This window comes from Typopeltis vanoorti, chromosome 21, assembly GCF_054136105.1.
Source record: "Typopeltis vanoorti isolate ZY-2024b chromosome 21, IOZ_Tvanoo_1.0, whole genome shotgun sequence".
In the NCBI taxonomy this organism is placed as follows: domain Eukaryota; kingdom Metazoa; phylum Arthropoda; class Arachnida; order Uropygi; family Thelyphonidae; genus Typopeltis; species Typopeltis vanoorti.
Window position 1 is genome coordinate 85,394,361 of NC_143569.1, and position 13,006 is coordinate 85,407,366.

The 13,006-nt window shown below is 37.5% G+C and overlaps 1 protein-coding gene across 2 annotated transcripts in view; it reads left to right on the forward strand.

The window, feature by feature from the left end:
* Positions 1-9,744: 9,744 nt before the first annotated feature.
* Positions 9,745-13,006, forward strand: part of LOC150095072 (intraflagellar transport protein 81 homolog) — a 397,333-nt gene continuing 394,071 nt past the window's right edge. Inside the window, exon 1 of one of the 2 annotated variants that reach the window (XM_090411322.1) lies at positions 9,745-9,947. The gene's annotated coding sequence lies outside the window, so the exon portion shown is untranslated. Of the gene's footprint in view, positions 9,948-9,982; positions 10,121-13,006 lie in introns of those variants that run through there. The other variant, XM_090411321.1, reaches the window with a different exon arrangement.

Genomic DNA, 13,006 nt, shown 5'->3' on the forward strand with positions numbered 1-13,006 from the left:
ACACACACACACACACACACACACACACACACACACACACACACACACACACACACACACACACACACACACACACACACACACACACACACACACACACACACACACACACACACACACACACACACACACACACACACACACACACACACACACACACACACACACACACACACACACACACACACACACACACACACACACACACACACACACACACACACACACACACACACACACACACACACACACACACACACACACACACACACACACACACACACACACACACACACACACACACACACACACACACACACACACACACACACACACACACACACACACACACACACACACACACACACACACACACACACAATAACTTGGAATGTATTGATGCATCACTGAACTGGAAGCCCGAGAGAATATATTGCGTTTCATTAAGTTTGTATGGTATTTTTCTTGTTCGTAGCATGTCCTTAGAGCTCTTTTCAGGGTATTGTAGTTTGTAAGGTTTCTGTATTCAAAAGGTAATTTGTTTATCATGTCTGGGATGTAGAAGTTTCACGTGGCCTTTCCGTAGTGATTATTGTATTTATATGTGATATAATTAGTAGTCTGAGGTCTTGTTATACGGTATGTATTTCTAACTGTCCTGTAGTTGGTATCGAAATAATGTTTTAGCAAGGCTGCATAGTGACATAAATGTTTTGCTGTCAGTATTTTGTGTTCTGACATTGCAATGTTTATAAGGTCGTGATTTTCTCTTTGTTCCCAAATGATCAGTTTTGTCATTTTGTACTGTAGCGACATTAACCTATTTAATTTGTAGGGTGCGCAGAAAGCATACGTTGTTATAGCGTATCTTAGTATATTTTGGCATAGTGCTTTGTATATTAGTGTTTTTAGGCGTATGTTGACCTATGTTTTTTAACCTGTAGAGTTTGCCACTTATTGTTCGGAGTTTGTTGTGTAGATGGTTTTTATGGCTATTCCAGTTCATATCTGCATCGAAATAAATTCCAAGGTATCGTATTGTTTCAACCTGAGTGACTGTAGTGGTTTTGCTGTTCTGTGTGCTTTTTATGTTGGAAACTAGATGTTGGATGGTTATATATTTGTTATCAACTGGTCGAGTCAGTGGATTTCTGAATATCATTAATTTTGTCTTTTCTGAGTTTAGGTCTATGGAGTTTTTCGTGAGCCAGTCTATGATAAGATTTATATCATGTTGCATATTTGTTTCGGCTATGCTTGCGTTATTATGGATGGATATTACTGCTGTATCGTCTGCGTATTGGAATATCTCACCTTTGAGTGGTAACTGATTAATATCGTGCGTGTAAATGTTGAATAGAGTTGGGGAGAGTACAGCTCCATGTGGCACTCCACAGGTTATTGGTAACTCTCTGCCTCGGTTTGATCCCATACGTGTGATATGCTTTCTATTTTGGAGGTAGTTTGTAAACCACCTGTGAAGAGGCCCGTCTATTCCAACATGCCTCAGCTTTTCTAACAGGGTTTGATGTGTAAGTGTATCGAATGCTTTAGTTAGATCAATAAAGACTACCATGGCAGTTTTGTTTTTGTCTAAGGCGGTATTAATTACGTCTGTAAAGTCTTCCAAGAGAGATGTTGTTCCCTTATTTTTCTGAAAACCATATTGTGTTTTGGGGAAAATATGAAAGATCACAGTGTATGCTGTAAGTTTCTTCAGTATGATCCGCTCCATAATTTGATTGATAATTGGTAATGTTGCTATGGGTCTGTAATTGCTGATTAAATTTCTTTTTCCTTGTTTGTATATGGGTGTGATAATGGCGGTCTTTAGCATACGTGGTATCTGTCCTGTTTTAAATATTTTATTTATTAGTTTTAGTGGGATAGGACTTAAACTAGTTGCATGTTGCTTTATATCTTTAGGTCTGATACCATCTATCCTGGGCCTTTGTTTGGTTTGATTTGATGTATTGCTGAGAGAAGTTCTGCTTCTTTTATGGTTGGGAACCATAATGTCTGTTTTGATTGCGGTCCAAGTGGAGGGTCTCTTTTGTGATTGGGGGAATATTTCTGTGCAGTTGTTGAATGGAGTCTGCAAAATATTGGTTAAAGTCATTTGCTAGTTGTTGGTTGTTGGATGGTTTGTTTCATGTTAGTTTGTAGCTTCTTTTTGCATTTCTGATTTGTGTTGTAAGGCGATTCCTTGTTATCTTATATTCAGTTTTTAAAGCTGTGTTATTTGTATATCGCTTTAATTCTTTCCATAATGCGTACTTTCTGTGTATTTCTAGGATTAAGTTTTGTGTTATCCAAGGATTTTGTGTTGTTTTTGATCGAATTCGGACTTTCTTTGTAGCTTTCTTATATATTTCCTCCAGTGTGAGTTTAATGTTATTGTATAAGATATCTGCTCAATCTGATGCCAGGTGTTCCCAGTCTGTTTTTCTTATTTCGTGGTTGACTATTTCTTCGTCTATTATTGTTTTCTGTCGCTTTTATTCTGTGGGACATTGCATGGGTATTGTCTTGGTGTGCAGGCTTAGAGCGGTGAAGTAATGGTCTGCTACTTTGCACTTTATGACTGATGCAGTGTAACTATTTGGTGGTGCTCGGACGTTTTTATGATCTAGACAGGAGGCAGTGATGATATTTCCGAATATTTTTTCTCTAGTACATGATGTTATTGTTGGTATTAGAATATACATGGATAGTGTGTCTAGGTATTGTACAGTGTTGTTCTGGTTTTCATTTGCAATATTTATGTTTATGTCACCAATTATCATTAGGTTGAGCATATTTCTTGGCTTGAAAGCCAGCAATTGTGTTCGTGTAAGAATTTTATCATGTTTAGGTTTGGTTGCCTGTAAATAGCATTTAGTATTATGGGATGCTGTGTATTCGTGGTATTAATGATTTCGAGGCAGAGGGTTTCAGCATGCTCAAACTTATAGGCCGTTTCTTTTGCTATTAATTTTTGTTTGATAAATATTAATATTCCACCCCCTCTATTTGTTTGGCGGCATGATCTATGTTGTTGGAAGCCTGGGATTTGGAAAGCAGTCGCTTCGTCATTAGTTATGGATATTTCTGTAAGAATCATATATATCAATAATATCAGTGTAATTCCTCAGATAAGCCTGTAATAATAACCAATGTTTTCGGATGCGTCTGATGTTAATATGCAAGATTGAGAGACCTCTTGCTTGTACTGTGTTTTGTTTCCATGCATGAAGAGATTCGAAAGTACAATTACTTATGTATTCGTATTCTGGTGTAATTACATCTATCTGATGGTTCGCATTCATTTTTGTTGTGTTGAAATCTTCCTATTGAACTAAGTTGGAGTATTTTGTTTCACTCTGGCAACCTGTCTATATCTTCCGAGCTTTTTATTTGTATAGACTTTGAAGTTTGTGACTTTCTCAGGAATATTTTGCCGTCTTTGATCCATAAAAATTGATACTTTATTCTGTTTTTTTCTTTTCTTGCTTGGTACAAAAGTTTCTGATAGAAAGGTGTTATATACTCAGATAGAAAGATTGGAGTATTGTCTTGCGATGCATTTAAATGCTTGACTACTGGTTTTATCAGTCTGCTGGCTTTCATGAGATTGTCTCTTGTAGCCTTGCTTGTCAGACGAACTATGACTGGTGCGGGTCGTGGCGAGTCTTGTTTTCTGTTCTTCCTGGGAAAACGATTTATGGTCTGATTATCATTATGCTGTTCAGTAATAATAATAATAATAATAATAATAATAATAATAATAAACTAGGGAATCTGACCCGGGCCAGCTCTACCGTGTAAAAGATGCGCATTTGCCAGTGGCGTGGCTAGATGGGGCGGGGGACGAAAACTCAGTTCCAAATATTGTAACTGCTACAAATTTTCTTCACGATTGCTGTAAGTGTTGCTATTTGTGAGAAGAGTTTTTCTAAATAAAACTGACTAGGAATTACCTACGTTACTATGAAATAGATTTCGCCAATGTCATTGATGATTTTGCTAACAGAAAAGCAAGAAATATAACATTTTAGAATGTTGAAATTAAAGTTATACTTCAAAAATCGATTCAACAGAAGACCCTGTGTAGCTCAGTGGACATGACGTTTGTACACCACGGCGCTTGACCGCATGAAGGAAGACTTGGTTTCGGGTCTAGTCGCGACAAAAGGAAATTTTTCTAAGCAATTTTTTCGACCGGTTCCCGAGTTAGTCGATCTCTGACACGGGCAAGCGGGTTTTTTCTCTCGTAGACTCAAGAAAATGGACCGTAGAACCCACACTATTTCAGACATTAAATATATTGTGTTAGGGTTAGGGACCACGAGATGGCAGCACTTGTTGAGCCGCCTCTCTTCACTGCGTGCCACTTAGTGATAACTTTGGGCCAGCTAATTCTGATTCGGCACTAGTGGAGATTGAACTGCCCACTCAGTCTCCAAAAGTTAGATAGGGCTAACTCGCCTGCTGCCTATACGGGAATAAAAAGGCGTTAAGTGATTTCTTTTACTTCAAAAATAAACATAGCTTTTTAATTTATTTTCATATACGTCGTTTTGACTTTTTTGTAGTAAAGCCAGAATGTGAGTGAAAATAGTGGCTTGATAGGGAATTGCGATGTTGTACAAGATGGCAATGACAGCGGTGATCAAAGAGAGAGTGAAAGCAATTATATATAGAGAGAAAATGGTTTAAATGATGAAAAAAAAATGAGGAATTGTTTGTAATCAGTGAGATCGCACGATTACTCGGAGTAATACATAGTGCGCAGCGGCAGTTGGAGTACCTGCAAAACTCTTTCCAGAGTGCATCGGCTAACGGAAATAAGCAAGTGCTTGAAAGGAAAAATAAGCTTAAGTGTAGGAGAGTTACAGAAATGAAGGAAAGAGTGTTGTATGGTGAATCGTTATTAAGAGGTGTGATAGATGAGACTATAACTAAATCGTACTTACCGGGTGCGAAATTTAAGGATGTAAGCGAGAGTATTAGAGCGCAAAAACAGAGGGTGAAAGAATTGATATTTGTGGCGGGTACGAATGAATTGAAAGGAGATAAATTTTTTATGAGAGAGGACTTGAGAGTATTGTTAAAGGTAGCGAAAGAAAAGAGTGACTGAGTTAGGATGGTGAGTCTCTTGCCGCTGTACGACAGAGAGGAGTTTAAAAGGAAGACCATAATCGCAAATGACGTTATACTCAGGAAATGCAGACGGTGGTGTGGAATTTGTGGACGTCTGGAATGAGTTTGATGGGCGAAAGGATTTATACAAGATGGATGGCCTGCATTTGAATCGGTTTGGTGTGTAAAGACTGGAAAGAGTGTTGTTGAATGAAGTGAAAATTGATCTGCAGAATCAGGGAAACTAGAACAACCAAGGAGGGGGGAAGTTTATATGCGGACATCAGTGAGACAGTTGAGTGTAAGAATGTATGTAATGTACCCGAGCTAGTACTAAAGACAAATAATCGGAATGGGATAGTTAGAATAATGCATCAAGATAGGGGTGGGAAAAAAGGGACCTCTGCATTTCATGTATGCTAATTAAAGGAGTATTAGGAACAAGAAGGAAGAATTTTGGGTCTTAGTTGGCTCTTCCTGTCCAAAGATTATTGGCATTAGTGAAACGGCTAACGGAAGAGGATATATTTAGTAGGATAGAATGTGCAGGTTATAGTGTGTTTAGGAGAGACAGAATGGAGAATAAAATGGGGGAGGAGTGTTATTGATGATAGCTGATGAACTGCAGCAAAGGAGAATTGATGTTGTATTGCAGGATAGTGAAAAGTGCTCATTTGAGACTTTTGGTGTGAGATTGTCACTAGCAGAACAAAAGATACAGTTGGATGCTGCTGTAGACCAGGTGATGGAATAGAATGTAGAGATAATATGCATAAACAAATTAATGAAATGAGCGGAAGGAGGGTAATTATTATGGGGGATTTCAACTATGGTAACATTGATTGGAAGGAGGAGAGGACACATGTGAGGAACGAACTGGATTTTATTCAATTATTAAGGGATAACTATCTGAGACAGCATGTAATACAAAACACTAGGGGTTTGAGAGTGCTTGACCTGGTAATAGCTTCGGAGAATTTGACTGTAATGAATATGACCATGTTGCCACCTACACACCTACATTCCACACCTATAGCCACCTTCCTTGACCTGGAATGTGGCTATAGGTGTGGAATTTTCGATTAAGATAGGGTATATGTTTAATTACCGTGCTGGCAAGTATGACAAGCTTAGGAGATTGCTTGATTCAGTGCCATGCATGTATAACTGCAAGGGCTGGATGTCAATAGACCATGGGAAGTGGTCAAGGAGCATTTACAGGAGGTTGTGGCTGATTGTATACCTAGGATTCGAATAGTAAAACAAGTAGGGATTAAATGGATGAATAACACCATTAAGCTTGAGTTGCAAAAAAAAAGAAACAACTGTGGAGGGAATTTAAAGAAAGGGATGACCTGCAGGCACACGAACGGAATAAAGCACGGACCAGAAGGGTAACGAGTGTAGTAAGAAAAGCAAAAGCGTATTATGAAAGGAAACTAGCTATGCAAGCTAAAGAGAATCCCGAACAGTTCTTTCAATATGCTGTAGCAAAAACAAAAAAAAAACTGTACACGGAAGAATGAATTTAAGGAATGCCAATGGTAAGGAGGTCACTGAATCAGTCGATATAGTGGAATTACTGAGTGAGCACTTTGCAAGAGTAAATCATCCAGGTGGTGACATTGAAAAAATGAAAGAACCATTAGTTTATACGGGAATTGTAATGAATGAAGTGAAGGTGAATAGCCTATTATAGACCCTTAATATGAATACATCTGTGGGATTGGATGGTATACCGGCACAGGTCTTACGTGAAGCGGCTAAAGAATTATCAGTGCCTTTGACAATGTTGTTTAATCTGATTGTTGGGTCTGATTTAGTCTCGAAGGTGTGGAAAGAGGGGAAAATAGTTTCACTGCATAAAGGAGGATCCAAGACTATGGTTGCAAATTACCGACCGATCAGCATATCAGGAGTCGTTGTCAAGGTCTTGGAGAAAGTAGTCAAGGGAAAAATACAGAAATGGATTGATGAAAATGATAGCATGGCTTTGTGAAGGGTAGATCATGCCTCAGTAACTTGCTCAAGTTTTATAACACAGTGACGGATTAAGTGAATAAGGTAATTGGTTTACAGTGATACAGCTAGACCATGCTAATGCCTTTGACAGGATACAACATGGAATTTTAATCCATAAACTGCAACATATGGGGGTGGATATGGGGTTGCTGAGATGGATGGGTGGGCGGTTGATGGAAAGATATCAGAGAGTAGTTTATTCAGGAGTAGAAACCATAAGATGGCCTACGGCTAGTGGTGTGCGCAGGGTTCTGTTATTGGACCACTGCTGTTTAATTTGTTCATCAACGATATAGGGAAGGATCTAAGAGGAACGGTTCATATTTGTTCGCTGATGATGTAAAGTTGGGTGGTGTAGTAGTGAATGCAGAAGATGTCAAAATCTTGCAGGGTGATTTGGATACATTGGAGTTCTGTGACAAAATGTAAGGTTATGCATTTTGGGGTGAAACGATTAGCAGCATTATACCACACTGGTGGAACTGTACTCCAGGAGATTGATTAGGCCAGGGACTTGGGAGTGCTGGTGGATAGGGAGATGAAGTTTAGGGGCGACACATTGCAAAAGTGGCTAAATCAGCTCATCAAACCACTTGGTTACTGAAAAATACCTTGACGAGCAGAGACAAGCAAGTTATTGTTCCTCTGTACCGAGCCTTGATAAGACCTCATCTCAACTACTGTGCCCAGATTTGGTCACCTAGGTTTCTTTTGAATGGGGAGGAGGTGGAGAGGATCCAGAGGTGGGTTACCGAGATGATAGCAGGTCTATGGAATGAACCTCATGAGAACAGGTTGAAGAATTGTTGGTTGCAGAAATTGGTTGATAGGCGGAAAAGGGGAGATATGATTGAGACATTCAAAATGCTGAAGGGTTTCTATAGAATTAATTCAAATGATATTTTTGAGATCAGGACTGGTGGTGGTGGGAGAACTATCGGACATCTATGGAAACTGGGCAAGAGTGTGGTTAGCAATGGTGTTAGAGCTGGGTTCTTTACTTTTAGAGTGATAAACGAGTGGATTAAGCTGCCAGAGTCTGTTGTGGGTGCTATGACAGTGAATGAGTTTAAGGCAAGGTATGATAAATACTGTAAGAATATCGAGTAGTTGTGTGGATATGATGTTTAGGGTCTCTTTGATGAGTCTGACTCCCTGGAGTCGCCCTTAATAATATTTTTTTAACACTTTATTATGTCTTGCATACATATAATAATTACATTATAAAATTATAGCAATTAAGAAAAATATAAAAATTAATTTTTTTTTTCAGATAAATTACATACAAATTATATGAACACAATTATGCATAACAAATATTTTCTCGTACATAAAGTTTTTTTAAATAATAATAAAAATAACTGTTTATAACGTATATTATTATAATATTCATAATGATGATTATTACAGATGTTTTTAATTATTAATTAACATTTTTTAAAAAAAAAATTTTAACATTTTATTATTTCTCATTTGTAATCATAACAATTAAAAATAGTAATAATTACAATTATTATTTCTCATTAATTTTTATTTGTATATATTTTTTATTTTTTATTTTTAAAGTTTGAGAAAGGGTGATTATTCATACGAATTTCTGCATCTGCTTATAAGGATTACTTGTAGATGAGTGAGGCAAGTTAATCCCACCTACTTCGAAGCTTGGGTTAGCTTTTATGAAAAGAGTGGGATTTAGCCTTCACCATTTGTGTTGTTGCTACTGTTTATGTATGGGGTGTAGGCATTGGATGCTAGTGATTTATAATGTGTATATTAGTGTTAATGGTTTCTTAACTTTGTTGGTATATTTTCCAGAGTTCGATTTTTAATGTTCTGTAGTTATCTACGTGTTTTAACTTTCTTGGTAGGTTGTTGAGTTGTATGGGTATCTGATGTGATCTCACAAAAGAACCGTATGAGTTGTTGAAGGGTGTGGGGATGTAGAGAGTTGTTGTACGTCGTGTTATACGATATGTGTCTCTGTTGTTTCGGTAGGTGATGTTGAAATAATTCCTTGTTAATGTCATGTAGTGTTTCAGGTTTTTAATGCTCAGAATTTTGTGTATCGCCATGTGCTTGTCGGATATTGGTTGTTGCATGTAAGGTGTCCAGATCACTGTTGACACGATTTTCCTGTGTAGTGTTTCTAATTTTGTTAGGTGGCTGTTTGATGTATTTGCAATAATAATAATAATAATAATAATAATAATAATAATAATAATAATAATAATAATAGTATTTTTGGTGTGTATTGAGAGGGGCGGCAAAAGCTCTAGCTACACCACTAATATTTGCACAGGACGACAAAGTTTTTTTGCCGCTGCAAAATAGGAATGAACTATACGAAAAATAAGGGGGGATGGGGCGGCAAAATATTCTACTTCATGGGGCAGCTCTGAGTCCGACTGCTCATCTATTAAAAAAAAAAAAGGCTTCAAGAGTGATGACGACAAGGAAAATATATTATTATTATTATTATTATTATTATTATTATTATTATTATTATTATTATTATTATTATTATTATTATTCCTGTTACCTCCAAGGAGTCTGAAGACTCATCGCTGGAGGACACCTACAACTGTATATTATATTAACGAATTCATTTATTTTAGTTGGAATATTTTTGTTATCCGTAGAGTATTTTTAGAAGAGTTTTTCGAAGCAAGTTTTTCAAATTTATGTTCATTTATTATTTAACACACGTTATGTTCATTTAGCTCACATCAAATTGTAATTGGCTGATATCGTAAATATTCGAAGAAAATCGTTGTTACCCTGGCGGATGACTTTAATGTTCAGCGGTAGGAATGCTGTTGATCAATTCTTAAACGCACGTTAGAAGTGTTCTCATTTAGTTATTGTTTTGCATTTGATGAGATAAGGAAATGATTCAGATTAATTCCATAGTCTATGCATAATAAAGAATACAGAATGTCGTATTTGTAACTTACTAGGATATTGCATAAATTAAATGGTAAGCATTAATGGCATCATTTATATGCATATTGCCGCAAAGATATGCATATATTTGCACAACCCGCGATTCACTGAAGATAGTTTGCACCCAACACTTGCTCTTTCTCATTAGATATTGCAGGCATCATAACTACATAAATATATATTATACTGATAATTTCACGACGTGTTTCTTGTTAATTATTTTTGAATTCAAAGACAAACATTAAATTTAATATGCCAAGAAATTATATTATTGTTTTAATCCTTTATCCAAGTGTAAGCAAACAGTTTGCACCTGAAGTATTTTCAGGACAGGAGATCTTGTATATAGAAGCTAGTGACTTCACATCACTTGCCTTAGTATCCCATAATGCAAAGCACATATCCTTACGGAAATATATAATGCTATGCATTATGGGAAGGGTTACTACCCAGACCGGTTTCGTGGGAGCCAGACCCAGAGGTGATACCAAAGTTGAAGTAATGCAGAAGTCATATCTCCATGTACGAGTAGCCAAAAGGTGTCACACTTTATTATATTCTGGATTAGAAATAGTAGTTGGCAGTTTTTCCGCTTGGTTATACTATAAATTAAAGATGCCATGAAATTATATCCAGAGTATTTCAATGATAAGGTGTGACACCTTTTGGCTACTTGTATATGGAAATGTGACTTCTGCATTACTTCATCCTTGGTATCACCTCTGGGTCTGGCTTCCACTGATGAGACCTCAATAAAGGTCGAAACCAGTCTGGATAATGACCCTTCCCATAATGCATAGCATTATACATGTCCATAAGGATATGTGCTTTGCATTATGGGATACTAAGGCAAGTGATGTGAAGTGACTAGCTTTTATATTTTATATGTATATATATATATACACAGGAGTTGCCCTGTCCTGAAAATGGTTCAGATGCAAACTTTGTTTGCTTACACTTAGATAAAGGATTAAACCAAGAATATAATTTCTTGGCATCTTTAATTTATAGTATAACCAAGTGGAAAAATTTTCAATGAGACAAACATTAAGTTGCAGCCCACATTGAATTTTTTAAATTGGTAATTTCATGGAGATATTGGTGAGACCAGCAGAAATAATTTATTTTATTTTTATATCTCCCAGACGATAGATCTGTCTATCTCAATGGCTTTAACAGGCCTTTAAGGCCCACAAACCTCCAAGCATGCTTGGATTTCATAACCGAAATACGAGGATAGAATGGTCACCCCTATGCCTCGAAGTATTCCTGGCTGTATCCCTGTGTGTGTTCACGGGGCCGGTTTGCCTGCTTGCAGAATGAAAAACGCCAGATAAACTGGCAGAAAAAACCCTGCTGTATACGCCGAAGACTGGCTAACTTGGCTATGGCTAAGGAAAATCCTTCAGCTTCTCATGTCGTCGACGAGAATCGAACCTAGGACGCTCCTTCCCCAGTCATATGGTTGCAAAGCGCAAAGCCACTAGGCTAACTGTGCAGACCCAGACAATAGATACATCAACATATTGCACATGAGTGCCCGTGCAAGGTGCTGAGAAAGAAGAAACCTATGGCATTCTTCTTAAAAAGCTGTAGGTTGACATTGTTGGGAAATATATCACGTGGAAGGCTGTTCCAGAAGATAGAGTTAGATGGAATAAATGAAGAGGAGAAGCAGGCTTGTTGAGTTTGTAGTTGTACTGTAAGGGAGTTGGACAGCTGCTGCTCTTGTTTTAAGAGGCCTGACTGCAAGTAGGAATGAGGCTTGCCAATTAACTGAAGCAGAGACCATTGAAGTACCTGCAGAAAAGAATATTGCTGAAAAAAGGTGAAATATTGCATCTGTGAGATGCAATGTTTCATTCAATGTTGAAGTGAGCCTGTGAGGGAAGGGTCGTCTACGAGTCGATTGCTCTCTGAACAGCATCAAGAATTTTTTAGGAGGTTTTAGGTGAACCACTCCAAATGTATAAACAGTATTCTAAGGATGGTTGGATTTGGGATTTATATAGGGTTAGTAGCTGGGTAGGTGTAAAATAGCTTCTTGAGCATAAAAGAATGCCTAGTTTTTTAGAAGCTGAGGAATCTATTGATATGATGTGCAGTAGAGGTTGGAGGTAAATGTCAGTCATCGTGTTTGGTGGTGGTTGTATTACTGAGGATGAGGGAAGATAAGATCCCTTTTGCAAGAGAAGAGGCAGGACTGCATTTTGGCAGCTTGAAGGTGATTAGGTTATCCTTACCTAACTGAAGGATGGTATGGAGATCAGTGTTTAAGGCATTGGTTGCAGATGATTAGAGTGTTTGGGAACTACATGTTTGTCAAAGGATTAGGATGAATGGAGAGTGCTATGGTCTGTAAAAGCATAGGATTGGTAGTGATTCGGAGCAGGTAATTTATGTATAAGGAAAAGAGGGTAGGTGAGATTGTTGGAAGTTTTTTCCCACTTGGCTATACTATAAATTAAATATACCAAGAAATTATATACTTGGTTTAATCCTTTATCCAAGTGTAGGCAAACAAGTTTGCACCTGAACTATTTTTAGGATTGGGACAACTTGTATATGGAAGCTCATAACAATACATCACTTTCCTTAGTATCCCATTGGCAACTCGTATATGAAAATACGACTTCTGCATTACTTCAACCTTGGTATCATCTCTGGGTCCGGCTCCCACTGACGAGACCTCAATAAAGGTTGAAACTGCTCTGGGTAGTGACCCTTTCCATAATGCATAGTGTTATACGTACCTATAAGGATATGTGCTTTGCATTATGGGATACTAAGGCAAGTGATGTGAAGTTATAAGCTTCCATATATGAGTTACCCTAGTCCTGAAAACAGTTTCAGGTGCAAACTTGTTTGCCTACACTTGGATAAAGGATTAAACCGAGTATATAATTTCTTGGTATCTTTA